At 46.7% G+C, this 21,800-nt stretch overlaps 1 protein-coding gene and 1 non-coding gene across 2 annotated transcripts in view; both read right to left on the bottom strand.

Annotated features, from left to right (window-relative positions):
- SPRING1 (SREBF pathway regulator in golgi 1) overlaps window positions 1-21,800 on the bottom strand; it is a 219,734-nt gene that overhangs the window by 55,785 nt on the left and 142,149 nt on the right. The gene's annotated exons all lie outside the window — the stretch shown is intronic.
- Window positions 16,244-16,349, bottom strand: LOC118880449. The gene has a single exon (XR_005016316.1). It is a non-coding gene; the product is annotated as a U6 spliceosomal RNA (small nuclear RNA).

Here is a 21,800-nt window from a genome sequence, read left to right as displayed (position 1 = left end):
GATCCTTGAAGCTCATTCTAGGACCCCAGTTAGTTACCCTTCTTTACCAAGTTCAAATACCAAGTTAGTTACCCTTCTTTACCAAGTTCAAATACCAAGTTAGTTACCCTTCTTTACCAAGTTCAAATACTGTGCTTTCACTGCCCTAGCCTGAAAATTCTCAACAACCCCGGGAGGTAGGTGTGGCATCATCCTCTTTCATGAAACCGAGGCCCAGAGGGAGCACGAAACTTGCCCCGGGTCGTGCAGCTAGTGAGTGTCCAAGCTGGGACCAGGACTTCGTGCTGCCCAAATCTAGGAGTCACTATTTCATCCAATTCGATGCTGTGCTCCAGGAATGTATTTACAGAGAACACAATGAGAATGGTACCTTCTTGGAGTCAGCCAGTGCAGCTGCCCTGGTAAACCCATGCCTGGGTCTTCCCATAACCATGTCTTTAGAGCTCATTTATAGGCATATATGCAAATGGACCAACTGAATGATAGACAAATGAGTCCTGGGGGAAATTCTGATAGGGATGCAGTTGCTGAAGACTTTTGATGCCTAAGCCTCCAAATGGAAGGATATTTCTAAATCATCCATTTATCCAACAAATTCATATGTGGCGCATCTCCCACGTGAATTTCAGTCCCCAACCAGCTTGAATAAAATCCAAACTCTTTACAATGGTCTCCACGGCCCCTTGCCTTTCTCTCTCCTCACCTCTTGCAACTCTCTTCCTTATACTCCAGCAACCCTGACCTTCTGTCAATTCCTAGCTCTTGCCAAGCTTTTCCCACCCCAGGGCCTTTGCACTTGCTGTTCCTCCTGCCTTGGAATATTCTTGCCCTGGCTCTTCCCATGCCTCGCTCAGTCTCATCCCTCAGGTCTCAGCTTGAATGTCACTTCCTCCGAGAGATCTTCTTTGACTTTATCTAAGAATATCCCTCCACTATACTCCAGCCATCTGTTTCTGTCTTCTTAACACTTTTAACAATCTGTAACTGTTTTATGTCTTTATTTGCTTATGTCCTCATTATCTCTCTCTCTCCCTTGACCATATAAATATAGCTCCATGGAAGTGGGAGCTGTGCTATCTTGTTCACCATTACATCCCCGGCCCCTAGCACATAATAAGGGCCCAACGGTTGAAGAATGAACGGCTGAAAAGTATGTTTGGAAGCAGGAGCACTCCTCAGCCACCACTTTACCCTACTTCGTGCAGCAATACAATCAAATTTGGCTCCGGAGTGTGACGGTGCCCTCATCTTGAGCTAGTGGGTGTGTGACTCTCCAAGATGGTGGCCTCTGGGGCCAAGCCAGAAGCCAAGTTGAAAAGATAAAGGTCCTATGACTTCAGCTTGGAGAAGCAAGAACAAATGCAGTGTAAGGGGAGGGCCGGGATGCTCCTAACTTAAGAAAGATGAGACAGTGATGCTGGCTTAAAAAAAAAATGTCTCGCTAACCGGATCCATCATCAAAGGAAACCACCCTATGGACAGTTTTATGACATAGTCTGAAGCACAGGAAATGGGCTGCACTGGAGTGTTAGGGGACTTTTAGAAGTTGTATTGCTTTCTTAGGAAAATGCTGTTGGCTTCTGGAACTGCAGTTTAATTAAATTCAGTTGGCTGGATACCTTCAAAGGCTGTTCCAGGTTCTTACCAGCCCTTGCAGACACAGACATCTTCCAAGCAAATGTGTGAGCATGAGAGTGTCAAGATAAGGTAGGCGTTCTCCAATCACGGATCATGCCACCCAGGCGTGTGATGGGGCAGGAGGCCAAGGGACCTGACTGTCCAGTCCTGCCTCACCTCCCCCACCCTGCCTCCTCGTGCGACAATGGAGGCGAGACAGTGCTTTCTCCATGGAGGTGTGCGGGGCGTCCAGGCTATCAGAGAGGCACCGAAAGGGACAGACAGACCCACATCAACTGATTTATCTGCCTTGAGCTCTGATGCAGACCCTCCATGGTGACTCACCTCCACCCCAGGGGTGGAGCCTGTTGGGCAGGTTTCTCAAAGTTGATCTCCCACAGAAGAGAGCTTTGGGGGCCACAGGGGCTGCTGTCATTCTGAACTGACCCTTAGGATGAGCCCAGAACCAAGCTAGGTGCATGCACACCCTTCATCTCATTGGACTGTGTCAACAACGTTGAGAAAAAGGTTTTGCTAAGGCCCTCTTCCAAATGAGGAAATCAAGACAGAAAGGTCATCATCACTGGCCCGAAATCACTCAGCTTGTAAGCAGCGTAGGTTGAGAGGCTGAGCTTGTGCATTTGGCACTATTTGTTAATGACCTATCACAACTGATTATCAGGCACTGTTTTGGGTGCTATGGATAGAAGAATATATAGATACTTTACCCCATCCCTCAAGAGCATGTTTTTTAAAAAATGCAGTGCTTGCCCTCAAAGAGTTTACTCTTCTCTTTTACACTTAAGGTTGCATCTTAAATATTGATACGTGTATCTGTCTCATTCTCCAATTAGGCTGCATACTTTTTAAGAACAGGAGCTTCATCTCAGCTTCCCAGGCATGGGCCATGGATGCGTCCCTTGGGCAGTTTGGTGAAGGCCAGGGACCCCTTTTCAGAATCAGGCTACATAAAATAAAGCACATAGGATTGCAAAGGAAACCAATTATACTACAATACAGATATCAAAATATGAAAACCCGAGTTTGTGAAACGGTACTATACGAGCTTCTTTATTATGCCTTAAGTATCAAGATCTAGATGCTGGTCTGTCTACTACTGCAATTTTTAAGTTGTGAGGAGCACAAACAATATTTTGATATCTTTGCAACAACTGTTACTGATAGGAAAGTCTCTGTGATTTGCATGTGTGCTGAAGTCACAGGAACTGCTGATGCTACAGTGCTCTGTCACCTTCATTCCTCATAGAAGGAAATGCTGCCTTTCTACTAGAGGTTAGTGAAAGTAGAGATGTCATTTTTTTCCCCAGCTAAACTCATGGACCCCTGAATTCCACCCATGCACCTGCAAAGGGTCTGAGGATGCCAGGTTTCGAACCCCTGTTAATCCAGTGGCATTTCCACACACTGTGCTACTTTCCATAAGCAGCCAGGGCTACTGAGAACCTCAGTAACCAAGCTGGGAAGACGCCGCCCGGGGTCACTGTCCTATCTTGTCCTGTGATTGAGTGCACGCCTGTTCAGTTTTTCCATGTCATCCGAGAAGGTACGGTGATGACACGTGGCGATGAAGCAACAAATAAAGGCAGGAGGGCAGCGTGGTCAAGAGCATGACTGGGGGTGGGGCTGTCATAGGGCATCCGATTCACAATTGGATGCCCCCCACTCATTAGCTGTGTGTCCTTGGGCGGGTCAGTGACGGATCAGGACTCAGCTCTCTCACCTGTGCAGTGGGACTGAAACATACGCCCTGGTGGAGTGGCTGTGAGGACCCAATGAGACAAGGGATGGAAAGTTCTGGTACAATGCTGGTGCATGGAAAGCACTCAATAAAAGACAACTGTTTGAGAGCCACCTTGCACTTTCATTGTTTATCGAGTGCCTCTCTCCAAAGTCCGTAGAGTTCAACGGATAGCATTTGAATCACAATGTTCCAGATGCTGCTTCACTCTGTCTCACCCAGGATCCCACTCTAGGAAGTGGCGGTTCACAGTTGGGAGAGGCTCCCCGTGGGAGGCTCAGAAAGTTTCTCTCTTCCTCCCAGCCCGGTCCAAGCTGATGAGTTTGGGGAGTGCATATCTAACCATTGGTTGCATGGTTTTTCTTTTCTTTCTTCTTTCTTTCTTTTTGTTAAAAAATTGTCCACCAAAGCTGAGTTGCTGAGTGAATCGTTAAGGGAGCGAATTCCAAGAGCGTGAGCTTCTCTTGTTTCCCAGGACAGGTTTGGGCCAAGACAAACCTCGGTGATGCCAACAGCAGTTGCTTAAACAGTGGAGCTCAGAGCTGGCTTCCCGGCCTGGCTTGCGGGGCTCTGTTTGAACTTTCTCCTCTCTCCTTCCACCCAGTGATTAAAGGAACCACATGGAACTTTCTCCTTATGCCTCTTTCCCCTTCCTTCCCCATGCACCCCCTTGGAAAGGCTCCGCAAAGTTCCCATTTCTCAAAGATCCGGGAGCTGTGGCCCCTTGATTTATGTTCACTTGGCAATGTGAGGTTGCAATGGCCTGAGAAGCCTGAATAACTGGAAAAGGGAAATGGAGGAGGGTGGGGCTGATGGGAGGGTCTGATTGTGGCATGAGCTTGGCCCTCCCTCCATCAGACCAGAGCCAAGGACCCCAGGACCAGTAACCAAAGGAAAATCAGACCAAGTGGCTGGAGGGTGAAAAAGAAGTCAAAGTTGTTCAAAGAAACAAACAACATCTGTCCTTTCTGGACGCTTGGTGATCCCTTGGTTTTTCAATTTCCACAGATTACTTCCTCCTGGCCATTTTGGGTTTCATGTGTAAACATGGGGAAACAGGGACAATCTTAATCGCCGTCCCATTATAGGTGCTCCATAAATGCTATTTGAATTAAGTCCTCTTATAAAAGAAGAGGAAGTCGACTCTTTTTGGTTTGGTTCTGTTATGTATCTTGCCTGGGGCTGCAGTACATGAGTTCACATCTCCGTGAAAGCATGGCTTTCACCCCGCACATAAGGTTCTGTTTCCTGAATTAGATCTTGTGTGACTTGAGGGCAGGAACTATTCTTTCCTTCTCTCCTTCCCTCCTTCCCTTCCACAAATATTTATTGAGCACCTACTATGTGCCATCATCATCTCCTCTCTATCCCCACCCTAACACTTAGCATGCCTGTCTCCTAATAGGTGCTTAATAAGTGTTGGATGGATGGATGGACAGATGAATGAATGAACAGATGGAGGTTTAGGTGGGACTCCAGAAAGTAAGCCAGGGTCTTTGATTCTCCTAGAAAGTTGTACACATGGTTAACATCTCAGAATTGGGATCCCAGGCAGCAAAGAGGTGGGCTGGGACTGGAGCTGGGAATAAGGACCCCTAGTTGCCAGTCCCAACTTGGCCACCATCTTGCTGTGGATCTGGGAACAATTTATTTAACTCTTTGGGCTGAAGTTGTCATATCTGTAAAATGAAAACAATCTCAAGACTTCCTTAGAGTTTCGCTGTTCTTCAAAACGCTTTACCTCCAAACCAATGAAATCAGATCCTTCCATAAAAGATTTATGAGACCACCAGATTCACTCCCAGCTCATTCATTTCTTTGACTATCTCTTCTTGGTCTGACTTAGAATCGCCCATGTCTTTTCTTGTTCAAGAATCTACAGTGGCTCCCAAGTGCCTGTCCCATGCAGTGTACTTCCCTTTCCTTGGCTTTCAAAAGATTCACAGTCTGTCCACAACCCACAAACCCACCGCACTTCTCAGCATTCAGCATTTGGAATCTCCCACTGCAGTTCGGCTGCTTCCTCCCTGACACTGATTTGCCTCTGGGCCTTTACTTATGTCCCTTCCTGTTCCATTTATGACTTCTAAATCTTAGTGATTTCATAAAATGTCCAGTAGAGTCAACCAAATTTGAATAGATTACCCAAAAATAAGAGCTTACTACAGGAAAGGGAAAAATGACCCATATTTCCACACCCAAAGACAAGCTCTGTGGACATCTGGGTTTATTTCCTTCTAGTCTTTTTTTCTTTTTAAATCTGAGCAGGGTTTTAGGGGATGAACCATATGATTTACTTATCAATCACCTATAGTTGGTTGGCTATGGAGGCTGCTTGTAATATCTTGCCATAGTCTATGTGTTGTGAGAAACATCCTGTCACTAAGTCTTTTTACACGTCTTTAATTATTTCTTTGGGCTAAATTCCTAACAGTAGAATCACTGGGATTAAAGGCTTTTTGATGATGGTGGCAGGGGGCGGTGGGGGGGCGGCTGGGTAGTGCATGGCGGGGGTGGGGGAGGTGGGGGGGGGTAGTGCATGGTGGGGGAAGAGGAACCACGCTGAGATCCAAATCCTTCTGTGAGTCCAGGGAGCACATTGAGTGAGAAATGGCCATCCCCATCTTTTCTTTGGGAACTGGTCAATTTGACAGGCACCCTGGCACCCTTGCTTCCCTGCCTACTCATGTTCTGGCCCAACATCAAGCTTCTGAGACCTCTAAGAGGTTCTTTAAAGGCAATATGCTAAAGAGAAAACCACCAGTGTATCTTTAGCTGGGACTGAGGATTCAGAGCTAAGTCTCTCCTGGGTCTTCCCCCACCCCCATCCTCGGTTGATGGAACTGTGCATTTGGACATGTGTGATTGACTGTGGTATTAAGAAAATATGTATGACACAATGTTTTTAAGCTTTTTCCAGCGATATTTATATCACACAAATGGCATGTTGGGTTTTTTTCCCCTCTCAACCACCGAGAATGAATAAATCAGTTGTCTTAATCAAGCTAATGGAGAGGGCATGGGCTAGAAAGACGGGTGAGAGGGGGCTCTTTGCCTGAGCCTGTGGCTCCCGTATCAGGGGGGGCCCTGGCAAAGTCGCTTCACATCTCTGGGCCTCTGTTTCCCTGTCTTCAAGACGGGCATGGTGATATCCGAAGGCTGATGACTTCGCGGGATAAAGATCGTATTCTAAGCATTTGGAATTCCTTGGAAGAGAGTAGCTGCATGAATTTTTAATCCTCTATTTTCAGCTCTTTGGACCTGCGTGTAGGAGCAGAGCTGTAAACACAGAGAACTCACCACTACAGTCTAGTTTATAAGGTTTTTGTCTCATACCATCCCATAGTTCTGACCTTAAGAATGACTCAGAATGTGGGGGAAATGCAGTTTGTTGTGGTGGCTGTTATTACTTAAAAATTAATGGCTTGGCAAACACAGGGATCACCCTGTCATGCCGAGGTCATGTTTACACCAAGCATATATATTTCAAGCTCCTAAACCTTCAGCAGCACTGAAGGGCAGAATCGGCACAATTCACACGCAAGACTCAGAATCCTGGGCCAGAATCACCATGGCTCTAAAGGGAGATGTCAGTGAGTATGAATTCTGCAACCAGAACTTCATCAGCCTCCACATACCTTATGGATGGAGCAGGCTTTTCAGGTTCTAATTTATGGAGACCTACCAACTCCACTGAGAAGTGAAAAAAAGAAAAGAGAAATTCATAAGGATGCAGGACCCAAACTTGGATCTCATTCATTGTTCATCCATCCATCCAACAAGTATTTATTGAGCACCAAGAATCTACCTGGGACTGTGCTAAGTGCTGGGGATACAGAGGATGGCAAAAGCAGAATTGTCCGTGCCTGGGGGGAGGCTGTAGTCAAGTCAAGAAGATGGATGCTAATCAGTAATCACACAGGAAATGTAAATTCATAACCAAGTTGGGACCGATGAAAGGAAGGCTATGGCACTTAGATGCATCATCACTGGGGAATCTGATCTAGCTTTGGAGACGAGGGAAGGCAGAAGTCACTGTATTTACAAGCCCCCTTTTACGAGAGAGTGGTATATTTGAGGATGTGAAAGGCAAGAGAAGTAAAAGTGAGGGGAAGAGAACTAAAAGATAGAGCTAGACACACCCATTGGGATGGTCATTAAAAAAAAAAAGGAAAATAATAAATGTTGGCAAGGATGTGGAAAAATTGGAAGCCTTGTACTCTGCTAGTGAGAATGTAAAATGGTGCAGTCACTGTGGAATAGAGTTTTGGTGGTTACTCAACAAGTTAAACATAGAATTACCATATGACCCAGCAAATCCACTCTTAAGTATATACCCAAAAGAACTGAAAACAGATGTCCAAACAAAACCTTGTACACAAGTATTCACAGAAGCACTATTCACAAGAGCCAGAATTGGAAACAACCCAAATGTTCATCAATGAATAAACAAAAGGTGGTCTATCCATACAGTGAAATATTATTCAACCATCAAAAGGAATGAAGTTGCTACAACATGGATGGACATTGAAAACCTTATGCTAAGTGAAAGAAGTTATAAAAGACCACATACTGTAGGATTTCATTTATATAAAATTTCCAGAGTAGGGAAACCCGTAGAGATAGAAAGCAGATTGGTGGTTGTCAGAGGCTGAGGGAGGGCAGAATAAGAAGTGACCTCTAATGGGTAAGGGGTTTCTGTTTGGGTGATGAAAAAGTTCTGGACTAGATAGTAGCGATGGCTGCATAGCAGTGTGAATCTACTTAATGTCACTGAGTCGCACACTTTAAAATCATTAAAACAGCAGATTTTATGTTATGTGTATTTTATAATAATAATTATTATTATTATAATGATAATAATAATTATTATTATTATAATGATAATAATAATAATAAAAGATGGAGCTAGGGAGGTAGGCTGAGCCAGCTGGTGAAAGACCTGGATGGTGTTTTCATGCTCAGATCATCCTGACTGCAGGTGGAAAATGGATGGGAGTGGGCAACAGTGTTAGGATGGGGACCCCTGAGGAGGTGGGAGCATGGTCTAGGAGCAAGATGGCTTGGACCAGGGGGCACAGTGGTGGTGGAGAGAAGGGGGCAAATTTGAGTGATACGTAGCAGGAGGGCTTGGCCATCCCAAACAGACCTACCTCTTCTCCCTCACATACATGTGTGCACTTATCATTCATGGGGCTTGAAGGGAGAAAGTATGTGTCCTCATAGGGAGTCTGGAAAGCATGCTGGAAGAAGACCCTTGGATTCAATTTTTTATTCTTTTTGCTGCCAGATCTTAAGCAAGTAACTTCATTTCTTTGTGTCTCCATTTCTTTCCCTGTAAAAATAGGGACCCTAAGATCCATTTCATAAATTGTTATGTGGAGATGGGAAGAAATAAGCGTATTGAGAAAACGGCACCTGCCCTAGCTTTCTTCCCGGATTCTTGGGAGACCCAAAGGAGCTGTTAATCTTTCAATGACCACATAGATCACCCAGGGAAGGCAGCCCACACCGCTGGGGCTGATGTCACAGCTTTCAGAAGGCAGGTCTCTTGAACAGATTTTCCAAAAGCGGCGACTCTATAATAATCCCCAAAGTAACAGATTACAGTTGTTAAAGCTAGGGTAAAAAGACAGAGGACTGTAGGAAGCAGTGGGAGATGAGAAGCAAAGTCGCCGATCACGTTACTGTCTTTCTTCTGTACTCACCCCGCCCCCTCCAGCGCGGGCTCCGCCCCTGGCTAAGCCCCACCCACTCTCCGCCCCCTATTTTAGCGCGGGCCACGCCCCCTCAACTCCCAGCTCCCAGGGTTGGAGGCTCCCACCTGGGCTAAGCATTTGGTACTCGAGAGGAGATGAGAGGGCATTTGACGGGTGAGGATGGGAGGGCTAGAAATTGACAGGGTGAGAACTGGGGAGACGAATCCCTCCCTGTCCCCTGTCTTCACTCACTCCCTTGTTGAGGGCCTTGGCTTTTGCATAATGTAAGTACTTATTTAATGCGTGCGCTGGCTCGAGAGCTCTGCATTTGTCTTTCTGTCCTTCATATGCCAGTGTGCTTCCGCCTCGGGTCTAGGTTGAAGCTCCTGGAAAGGAGGGTGCTGCCCAACAGGTCCTGTCCGACCCCAGCCCCGGGCCAAGGGCAGAGAGAGGCTGGGGCTGGGGCGGGGTTGGGGGACGAGGGGGGAGGAGTGAGAGCCCCACATGACAGGCTTCTGGAACCAGATCCGGTGCCAACTTGGATTCTGTTTTTTCCTTCAATAAAAGGAACTTTTCACTTTTTTTTCAAACACGCTTTAAATTTTTTTATTAAGAAAAAACGGGTTCCTATCCATCTGATTGGAGGCATCACAGAGCAAAAGGCGAAGCTGAGTCCCGCACACACTCGCGCCACACACACACACACACACACACACCCCCTCCCGAGGTTTTCCCGAACACACACATACGCGCGCGCACCCTCCCGAGGTTTTCCCGAACACACACACACGCACGTACCCTCCCGAGGTTTTCCCGATATCTACTCCGGTTACAACTAGACGCGGCCCCTCCCCCCACATCGCCTTTCCCCTTCCTCTCCTCAATCTTGGGAGGAGCATTTTCTGTGTCTTCCCAAGTCCCCGAGGGGGACCTCCTGTGTTGGAGTGGGATGGGGGGAGGGTCACATAACGAAGACCAGAAAGAACAAATTAGATAATCAAAAGAATTATAGTAATTGCTTTCACTTTCCCCGAGCCCGCTCTGAGGATTCTCTCCCCCGCCCCTTCCCAGGCTTTCTGTCTGTCGGGAATACTCCGTCTTTCCGACCCTCTCCCCTCCCCCAGGCTCCTCCTTCTCTCTGCCTTCGCTCGCGCGTTCCCTCTCTTCCTCCGTTTTCTGGTGTGCTGGAACGTTCAGCGGAATATGATGAATGATCACCTGTCACGGCTTGTTTATTATAATGCAGGCAATCAATTACACATCCCCAACGCTGGCCGGCCCGCAGGAAATTTATATGCTCAGCACAAACCAATGTGAAAATGGAATCTCATTTGCCAAATGTCTTTCTCCCCGTACAGCACGATGATTACAGTCTGTGTTTGTTTCAACAGTCGTGTACAACTGACAGTGCCATCATTTACTGCCTGGCTCAGGTCACGTTTCTCTAAGGGTTTATTTATTGTGTCACGAAGGCCAGCACAGGAAAAGGACAAGGGTGTCTGTCAGGGATGCCACTGTGTTAAAAAGTGGGCGGGCTAGGCTGCATTCCTGGGCAGCACTGCAGCCTCAACCCCTGGGCCCTGCCTCCGCAGGCCACCTCCTCCAGCATCCTGTTGCCAGGACTCCTAGGCCCCCAGAGGGACGCAGCTCTGGGTATCAGAAGCTCTACAGGTCCAAGTATCAGAGGGACCACAGTTTACATTCTGGTTCTGCTACTGTCTAGTTGTGTGTGGTCAGGGTTTCAACCTCCTCATCTGGACAATGGGAGTTTTAATATGCTCCTCGCAGGAATCCTGTGATGTCTGGGATATCAGAGGGGTCGCTAAGTGTTAGTTCTGGTGACTTCAGATCACGCTCTGGCCACACTAAAACCCACTCATCCGGAGGCAAAGAGGAGAGGTCCCGTTCGAAGAGATGTGAGTTGGAATTCATGTCCTGTGTTATAATCTTTCTCAGTCTCTACTTTCTGAGACTCACCTGTCTCAGGATCTGTTCTCTTTCCAGGTAGAATTTTGCACTTATGTTCCCTCTGCTCTGACACATAGGGCGTCTTAGTGTGACTTTGGGGAAATAAAATGGCCACCTTGCTCTGCTTCTGCTTCTGTCATTGTAAAAATAGGCGTAGCATTCCTGGCCTTTCTAGCCGTGTGACCTCAGGCAGGCCAGTCCCTTTATCTCTCCAGGCCTCGGATTCCTCCCATGGGAAGTGGAGGGAATAACTCCTTAACAAGCCAGCCCAGTCTTGCTGGCAGGATCCAGAGTGCCCATGGTGTAAAAAGTGCCATGTAAACTGCAAAGTGCCACTTTCACCGCGGTCCAGCCTCTTTCTGTCAGGAGTTCTGGTTGGTCTTTGGGGTTTGCTGCACAGGCATTGATTCAAATTTGTGGCCCTCACAGCATGTGGCATAGAGTGGGAGATCAGTAAAAGAGGAGCACGAAGATTCTCATGGGTATTTGACTGTTCTTTATTGTATTGTATATTTCTTTATTATTCTACGTAGGTATTTGTTTAATGGCTGTCTGCCCCACTGGGATGGAAACTTTAAGAGGAAAGGCACCAGGTTGACTTTGGTCATCTCTGTGTCCCCAGCATATAGCCTCAAATTGGCACATCCTAAAGAAATCAGTAAACATCCGTGGCTTTAATGGACGAGTGAATGAATGGCTACATGAACAAATTCATTACTAGGGTAACCTCTGTGGTGCAGAGGGTGGGTCCTGGTAAATGGATGTTTACAGGTATCTTCACTATCCCTGACCCTCACAGAATCAGCTTTGTGGGTGCCCAGGGTTATGCATACTATGTATACTCAGTGCCAGCTGGTGAGAGATCACAGACGTGTCTGCCTGGCTTCCTACCCACCCCTCAGACCAACATCCCCTGGATGAACTTCCCATTTATCACTCTCCACCCCATGTTGCCTTGAAATCTCTACACCTCCTTATGGTATTTGGGTCCCCCAAATGTCCAGCACACTGCCTGTCTAAAACAGATGTTTTCAACCAATAAAGATGGTCTTTTCTAAGCACTGATGTATGGAATACAACTTAGAATTCCATTAAAGCATGCTGGGTCAGGGAAAAAAATGATTCAAGTTCATATTTTAAAAGCAAAAAATTAACAGCTGCATTGTATATTTTGGTCAAGTGCTTTGGATTTGTGGAAGAGATTTCTTTCCGTAAATATAATTATTAGTTGCCATGATTATACTAATAACCAGGGGGATGGCACAGAGCTGTGCCTCCCCAGCAGGCTGGGCTGGGTAGGGCCGGGTATTCCCTGTGCTGACTTGCTTCACTAGTTGACTAACAGACCTTATTCCCTGGCCGAGCCCATCATATCCTGCCAACGCCAGCTTCCCGATGTGGAGGGGGAGCAAGAGCAAGCGCTGTGAGCGGGGTCCTGAGGGAAAAGCAGCCTGTGTTTGCTGCTGCTTTGACAGTTGAGGCTCGGAGAGGGGCTGGCAAACAATGGGAAATGAAACATTTGAGTGGTTGCAAAAAATTCCATGGGAAATCCCCCCTGGTTGTATTTATGTGTGCCAGCAGTGACAAGGGGAGCTCGGGGCTTTCAATTTCAAAGGTTCCTGAGCAGACCACAATAGCGTTCTGAGCTGGCAGTCCCCAGAAACAGCTCTTATGGGCCACAAAAGGCTAGCCTGAGTCTGTCAGGGAAGGTTTGGCCGCGTGCATGGTGTTGGCCATGAGCTGCAGTGGCTTGTTGGGAGCTCATCCACAGTCGTAGAGCTCAGGCCTCTGAACCCTCTGCTCTAAGACAAATCTCTCTCAACTCTTCCTCTAGATTTTCCCTGGCCTCCAGAGCCTGGGCGGGGCGGGGCTGGGGGAGGTCTCCCTGGGGCTCGGCCCTACCTGCATATACTGGTGGGGTCTCCCTGGGGCTCAGCCCTACCTGCATATACTGGTGGGGTCTCCCTGGGGCTCAGCCCTACCTGCATAATTGTAGGAGCCTTAGTCCCCTGCAGACCTCTTCCCCACCATCTAATTGAAAAAATCCAAAATTGAGGACTCACATGCATTCCCCTGGCATTTTCCCGTTAATATGGGGTCTGCTCCTGCTTTCTCTGTTCCCGTTTATAATGGACATTTATTTGTCTTTTGCTCCCCCCACCCCCTTTAGAGAACAAAGTGAACTGATATTAACCAACTCTTGTTTTGCTTTCCTTAGAACTAATAAATATTCAAAATACTTAACCACTCTTGCTAATGCCTTGCTACTGCTGCTGTGATAAAATACATGTGTTTATAGATCCCATTAAAGATGAGGTTTATGGATTTTTAGAGACACTTAGTAGGTGAGAAAACTGAAACTTAAGGGGGGTGAAAAACTTGCCCATTGTAGTAGTCGGGAGGTTTCAGTTGCAAAATGACAAACTCCTAACTTGAATGGACTTAAGACAGATCAAAAATGTATTGAAGTTTTTAACCGAGAAGCAAGGGCCATATTAACTTCAGGCATTGCAGGATCTAGGCTTTCCTTTAAGTCTTCAGGAATCTGCCTCTCCCCATCTCTTCAGCTCTGCTTTTCCCTGTTTTGGTTTCATTTTGAGATTGGCTCTCTCCACCTGTTTTACATCGTCGCAGAGTCAAATCAAGGCTTTCTCTTGCTTGCCTCTGTAAAAGTCCGAGGGTCAGGTCTGGTGGGTTCTGATAGGTTCAGCTGCCCATTGCTAAACCAATGACCAGGGCAAGGGGGCTGGAATGATCTGATCGCCCAGGGCCCAGTCAATTTAAGCCTAGCTAAGCCACAGGGGCGGAGTGAGAGTGAGCGGTTCCCCCAAAGATTATCAGGGTGCTCCTACAAGGAGGAACGGATGATGGGCGGGCAGAAAGCCATGGTGTCCTATACTCCCACGTCATGCTGCCAAGTGTGACATGGGCAGGCAAGCCTGCACGTAGATCTGCCCTCCACCTCCTCCACGCTGCTGGAGACCACCTCGGGGACCCCCTCACGCTGTATCCAGCCCTGGGACTCCAGCCCTGCCCCTACCCCATGAATTTATTCCAGTTGGCAGTTTTCAAAATACGCATCTTGGGCACTGCTGGAGGGAGGAAGACAGCAGAGGGAAGCAAGGAGGATGGGTGACGGAAGCTCAGCGTCTGGGACTATATAGGACCCCCACCCCTATTCCAACCATGTGGCAACTCTTGTGTCCATTTGTAGATTCAGTTCCCTTGAACACTTTTATTTTATCGAACAGCTCCTCATATTTTTACAGCTTGAAAATCAGTGATTTTTCTACAACACTTGCCCTCTCCCTCATTCATAAATGAGGAACAATAGCCAGAAAGAGGCAGGAGCCTGACCAAGGCCAGGCGGGCAGCAGCAACAAAATGCATAGTCTGAGAAATCACACCTTGGGATTCCCATGTCCTGCCCTTCCCACGTGCAGCCTTGCGGGTGGGTTAGAGATCCGGGAAAGAGATTACCACATGCACCTCTGCCGTACTTCACTGACTGGTTAGCCAAGAATGCAGAATGGAGCAGCTTCCCAGAGGAGAGCAGAAAGAGGGAAACTTTGTGTGGCTTTGTCTCTGCTCTCCGGGTACAGGCAGCCGCTGGGGACTCTCTCTGTAGGTAAAATCCTACCAGAATGGAGAAAAACAGCCAGATTCTGCTACTCCTGCCTCGTACTGGGAGCTTACATCACATCCCAGAAGAACTTACATGAGTGAGCCATGTGCTTCTGTTTAAGATGTTTACAAACAACTTCTCTGCTCATCCTCCCGTGTCTCCAGGCACCAGCCCTGCCACATACTTCAAACCCACCTCTCTACAACGCTGGTCACTGCTAATCATCATAGCTAACCTTTCTGAGTGCTTACAATGTTCCCGAAAGTGTATGCTAAGTGCTTGACAGGTATTGCTTCATCGAATCCTCCCAAGAACCCCATACAGTAGGTACTATTATTAGCCTCATTTTACAGGTGAGGAGACAAAGGTGCAGAGAGATGAATTAATTTCTCCAAGGTGCTCAGCCAGCTTCCAACTCAGGCAGTCAGAGTCAAGAGCACGAGCTGACGGTTAGGTAGCTACGTGAGGTGCGTGACGACTGTGGGGACAAGGAAGAGGTAGCTGTAGCCACACCTGTACACAGACAGAAAGTTCTCCACGTCCCCTTACCTCCTCTCCTACACTCTCTCGCCTGGTGTCTCCAGCAAACACACAGGGGATTTCAGGAAGAGAAGGCTCCTAAGGTGCGGGCGCAACATGGGTAAGTTGGGTAAGGAAAGGCGCGTGGGCTCATTACTTAGACTACCTTGCAGCCGCTTATTGAATTAGTGTGATTCTTAACATCTTCAACTTGGATCTCCTCCAGGCCAGCCAGCTGGTGCATTCAGTACGACTCAGCTCGCCTTAACTCAATTAACTAAGCCAGGCTGCGCTGAACTCAACAAGTATTTCTTAAGCACTGAGCTGGCTGCAGGGGGAAAATAAAACAAAGGAGGGCAAGACTCAGACTCTGCCAGACTTGGCCCTTAAGGAGATGCCTTGCGCTTTTAACGCATAACACGGTGCCATATTTTCTAAGTACCACCTTCACTCTCCCCCTGTGCTATGATTTACTTCATATTTTTCTTTAAATAAATTAATTTTTAAGGAAATTAATTTCCTTGTCTAAACTTAAATAAGTTAATTTTTAAGTTATTGAGGTGAAATTGATGTAACATAAAAGCAACCATTTTAAAGTGAACAATTCAATAGCATTTAGTACATTCGCAGTGTTGTGTAACCACTATCTCCGTCTAGTTCCAAAACATTTCCATCACTCCAACGTAAAACCCCATACCCACCTCCCCTAAACCCCCTCACAACCACTAATCTGCTTTCTGTTCCTATGGATTTGCCAGTTCTGGACATTTCACGTAAATAGAATCATATCATACGTGATCTATTGCGTCTGGCTCCTTTCACTTGGCATCGTGTCTTTGAGGTTCATCCATGTTGTAGCACGTGTCAGTGCTTCATTCCTTCTTATGGCCAAATAATATTCTGTTGTCTACATCCACCACAGTTTGTCTATTCTTTCATCTACTGATGGATATTTGAGCTCTTTCTACCTTTAGGCTATTGGGAATAGTGCTGCTAAATAAGTTTACTTCATTTGTTCATTCATTCATTTAGATATAATTGACATATAATATTGTAAAAACATGATAACACTTCACATATTTGCATGTCATCCTTTTGCAGGGGCTGTTTAATCTTTTCTGTATGTTCCAATTTTTTGGATACATGGTGCCGCAGTGAGCACTGAATGTTTATTTTAAAAGGAAAATTTAATCACTACTATAAATAGGAAACCTGTATTTTTCTAATAGGAAATTGAATAGATATATAACTATTATAAGTAAAAATTTCACCTGGGTAGCACATAAAATCACCCAGTGTACTCTCAGATGCAGTAGTAAAAAGCCTGGACTCTGGATGTGGTCGGCCTTGACTTTGAATCCTGGTTTTGTCATCTGAACCTGGCCAATGTCCTGTCCTCCCCCAGCCCCCCTGAATATCGCACAGGTTAGCAGCACGGACCCCTGCGCAGTCAAAAAATCCGAATATAACTTTACAGGCGGCCCTCATAGCCATGGTTCCGCACGGAGGATTCAACCAACTACAGGTTGTGTAGTACCGTAGTATTTACTGAAAAAAAATGGTTGTGTAAGTGGACCTGCATTGTTCAAGGGTCAACAGGACTTGTAATTGCTTCCTCCTGAAGTTGTTGTGAGAATTAAAAACATGTAAGGTGCTCAGTGCTGTCAGGCACATAGTAAGCGCTCAGTGTGTGAAAGCTGGTAGGTAGGATCACAGGTCATAAACAGGAACAGTAACAGTACTAGTAGCTAACAAAGCAAGTATCTACCATGTGCCATGAACTTGTGGAGCGCCTGCGTGTGCATTATCTCACGTAATCCCCACAAAGTTCAAATTATTATTACCCCCATTTTGTAGGTCAGAAAACAGGCTAAGAGAGGTGGAGCCAGTAGTTGAAGGTCACACAGCAGAGACTTGAGCTCTGGGAAGGTTAAATGACAGTATGAGAAGTAACCCCAAGTCCACTGGAATGTCAGGCTGACCCTGGGCACAAATGATTAATTGCAAAAGGGCTGCCTGGGCCCTTGAGGTCCCAGACCTGGCAACTCACTGCAGACCCAGCCTGGAGGCACCTCCCAGCTGTGTCTTTTCATTGAGTCACTCTGTCTCGGGTCTGCCAACAAGAGGCTCCACACATCTTTTCTAGTTGACTTACCTCTCATAGTTCATGGGATTCACCTGCCCTCCCTGTACCCCATCATCCCTCAGTGTCCCTAAAACTGCCCCTTTCCTCTGCAATCTCTCTTCTTCCACGTTGCATGGAGCCCTCAAGACTGTCACGCAGCCTCTAACTAATTATCCATCGTTGGTGCAGAAGTTAGCAGGTCTCGAGTTCACATGTATCCATTACACCTTCATCAACAGGGATGTATCTGATTCACAGTTTCAGGCTGTGTGGGAATCCTGTCCCACCCAAGGGTGAGACTAGCATCGACTTGTATTAATTTCCTGGGGCTGCCATCATGAATCAATACAAACTTGGTGGCTCAAAACAACAGAAATTTATTCTCCCACAGATCTGGAGGCCAGAAGTCTGAAGTCAAGGTGGCAGCAGGGCCACGCCACTCTCCCTCCAAAGGCTCTAGGGGAGGATCCTTCCTCACCTCTTCCATTTTCTGGTGGTTCCTGGCGTTCGTTGGCTTGTGGCCACATCACTTCAATTTCTGCCTCTGTCTTCACATGGCCTTCTCCCTGTGTGCCTCTTTTCCATCTCTTTTTTTTTTTTAATTAATTAATTTATTTATTTATTTTTGGCTGTGTTGGGTCTTCGTTTCTGTGCAAGGGTTTTCTCTAGTTGCGGCAAGCGGGGGCCTCTCACTATCGCAGCCTTTCTTGTTGCGGAGCACAGGCTCCAGACGCGCAGGCTCAGGAGTTGTGGCTCACGGGCCTAGTTGCTCCGCGGCATGTGGGATCTTCCCAGACCAGGGCTCGAACCCGTGTCCCCTGCATTGGCAGGCAGATTCTCAACCACTGCGCCACCAGGGAAGCCCTCCATCACTTATAAGGACACTCGTTGTTGGATTTAGGGCCCACCCTGATCTGGTATGATCTAGTATGATCACCTTAATTACCTCTGCAAAGACCTTATTTCCTAATAGGGTCACATTTCAAGACTCCAAGTAGACATGAATTTTGGTGGGATGCTACTCAACCCTATTCTTTATAACAGGTTATTGAACCCAATGGGTACAAACAGAAAAGGGTTGTATTTTCCTTCAAAGACAGTTTTAGCCATATTCTTACAAATCTCCCTTTCCCAGCCCTTAGTGGCATCCTGGGCATATCCTATAGCTTTCTGGCCAGTTTCCAATATTAACAAGTCCCATCCAGGTCCGGCCAGTATAAAAGATCCAGTTTAGTCTCCCACCCTCCAACTCAATTTTGCCCCAGGGCCTGAGAAACCCAGGGCGGGCCTGGCCACCTCTTGCCCTGCTCCTCCCCTATGCTTCTGGTTGCCAGAGTGCACCAAATAGGGTGATTCCATGGGCAACCAAATTTGGCCAATGCTGCATTAAACCAAGTTGCCCAGATGTCTTTACTTTAGACTCAGTTGACGTGTGAATACACATCCAGAAGCAGGTAGTTTCCAACCGTATTCCGCCCAGGAAACTCTTGTTCCACAGAACACCCCGCCACCCTGGTGTTCCCCAGACCATGCTTTGGGAAATGCCACACTATATAAAATACTGCAAAATGCAAAGTACATTCACAACTATTATGTGTGCATAGCAAGAGAAGATGAGCTTTTGGGTAAATATACCAACTCTGGAGCATTTTTGTGATTTATTCAGAAAATTGGCTTCTGGATCACTGTGGACAAGACCCAACTTGGCTGGAAGACTGTAATCCCTCGGCAGAGCCACACGGACAGCTAAGCCGGCCAAATTTATTCTGAGAAAGGATAACTCTCATAGTGAAAGGCAAGAACTTCTAAGAAAAATTTATACTATAGTCTAGTCCTACAATGTATGCAATTGTGTTCTGTACATTCATTCAACAACAGGGACTCAGCAGAATAGTAATAATGACAATAATATGATAACAAGAGAAAAGATAGAATAAATACATGTAAGTACCAGGCAAGGGTTCACCTGCCTTTCTTCTCTGGGGTCCATGCAGTAGTCTCAGCTCCAAGCACCTCTCAGCCATTAGCATGAGTCCAGTGCTTAAATATCTGCTGTTTTCATCTAATACAGCCTCTAAAATTTGGCCAGCTTCATCTGGTGCTCAACTGAGCAATCAACAACCTTCTCCAATGCCGTAGAAACACAGCTATGCTGGACTGACTGCAAGAAACCACGACAGTCTCCAATGTAATGTCTCTCCAAGGGCTTTCAAGGTTAATTTCTGATCATGGTCTGAATTCTGTTAACTGTAGAGCTGTACTATCACCTCCCACGTGACTCCCATGTAATCGCAAAGATGAATAGAAACTGGTTTTGTCTGTATTGTCAAGGCAAATATTTTCTGAAAGCCAGGACCAACCTTACAACTGGGTTCAGTAGGGGCCACCAAGGCAATACGATTTGAAGAAAGTCAGTCACCATCACTCCATGCCCCATTTCCCATTCCCTCCCCACCCCAAACTAAAAAAGCCTAGAGAAAAAAAACTTTTAAAATCTGGTGATGTTGGGAATTCCCTGGTGGTCCGGTGGCTAGGACTCCCCACTTCCACTGCCCAGGGCCCGGGTTCAATCACTGATCAGGGAACTAAGATCCCGCAAGCTGCGCGGCTCAGCCAAAAAAAAAAAAAGTTAAAATCCGATGGTGTCACCTTAATGGGAAACTCTTTAATCCTCAGTAGTCTAGCAAGTTTATCAGTCTATCCACTTAGCCACCAGCTGCTAAAGGTCAGAGGGGGCAGGGATTCACAGCGGCCTGGGGAACATAGAGCCAGTTCTCACTCTCTCTCAATTTCGTCCCCTGCGTAAAATCTCCTACTGCCCACAGAATGATGTCCAAACTCAAGGACCTTCGTCTGCTGGACCCTGCCCACCTCATGAGCTGAGCACCCTAGGGCAGGGTCTGGTTCTCATTTACCTGCAGGTCTGTCCAGCACCTAGCACAGATTTTGGCAGATAAGCCAGAGCACAGGGAATAAAGGAATGTCAAACGAGTGAAAAAGTATCCTGTATAAAACACAGGTAACACATAAGCAAGTCTCGTCATGATGTCATGTAAAAATTTTTTCTTAAAAAAAAAAAAAACTTAACTGGAGAGCAATTTAAATCTTTACCAAATTTCTCAGGGAACACCCAAAAAATCCTATTTATAATGTAAAGCAAAACTTCTCCTCCACAGCACCTGGCCCCCACATCTCTCTCAAATTCTCCCCAACTCTCTTTCAGATCTAACTTTTCTCATTTCCCCTCCCATCTCCCTTTCCAAATACAGCTCCCACTCTTTTCCAGAAGTATAGGGTAGCTGGCTAAAAGCATGAGCTCTGGGGCTCACCTTGCCGGGTACAAACTCAGTTCTGTCACTCTAATTTGAGCGGGAACCTGGCATGTAAGTGCCATAAATGCAACTTGTTATTTAAATCCTATTGGCTTCTCCATTATTCTTTTTTTTTTTTTTTTTTTTTAACTTGGCCTGCTTTTCCATTAATGCAGTAAGAAACGTGTATGAGTTTCCTAGGGCTGCCAAAACAAATCACCATAAACTTCATGGCTTAAAACAATAGAATTTATTCTCTCACAGTTCTGGAGGCTAGAAGTCCAAAATCAAGGTGGCAGTAAGGCTGTGCTCCCTCCAGAGGCTCCAGGGAAAATTTTTGCTCCTTGCTTCTTCCAGTTCCTGGTGGCTGTTAGCATTCCTGCGCTTGTGGCCACACAACTCCACTTCCTACCTCTGTCTTCACATGGCCTTTGCCTGTGGGTCTGTCCTCTGTGTGTCTCGTGAGAACATTTGTCATTGGATTTAGGGCCAGCCCAGATAAATCCGGGATTATCTCATTTCAAGATCCTTAATTTCATTACATCTGCAAAGACACTTTTTCTAAATAAAGTCACATTCACAGGTTCTGGGGGGTCAGGATATGGACATGCCTTTTGCAAGGGGCCAGCATTCACCCACTACAAAATGACACTGGGTCCTTCCTGTTGCGGGTGGTGGACGGGGACAAGGCTGCACCCTCCTGGCACTTTTTCTTTCTCCTTAACTTTTAGACCCTTGTAATGATGCCTGTATCAAGTCAGCAGCCAGCCTCAGGTACTTGGCAATGCAGAAGAAAGAGGCAGATGGCAGAAAGGCACCGTCAACTTTGCCTTTTCACTGACGTTCATCAACTCTTTCAACGAGGCAAGTTTGCAGCCATTGCACACCTAATTGCAAGAGCTGCTGCATCTTGCAATTAGCTGTGCAATGCAGGGGGTGAATTGGGCGCAAGAAACAGTGAGTTTCAGCCACATGGTCAGAACCTCAAGCAGCATCTCGGCTTTCCCACAGTGGGTGGTGAGCTGCATGCGCTGCTGGCCGCAGGGGGTGGGAGGAGGTGCGGTTCAGGTTAGTTATTTATTGATATTCTGTGTTAAGATTCCTGCCTCGGCTGCACTGGAGGGATCTGGGAGGCAGTGACTTCACACGACTCAAACTGCAATCAGACAGCCTTTTG

Source organism: Balaenoptera musculus, chromosome 14 (genome assembly GCF_009873245.2).
Source record: "Balaenoptera musculus isolate JJ_BM4_2016_0621 chromosome 14, mBalMus1.pri.v3, whole genome shotgun sequence".
In the NCBI taxonomy this organism is placed as follows: Eukaryota; Metazoa; Chordata; class Mammalia; order Artiodactyla; family Balaenopteridae; genus Balaenoptera; species Balaenoptera musculus.
This window is presented reverse-complemented; position numbering and strand designations above follow the sequence as displayed.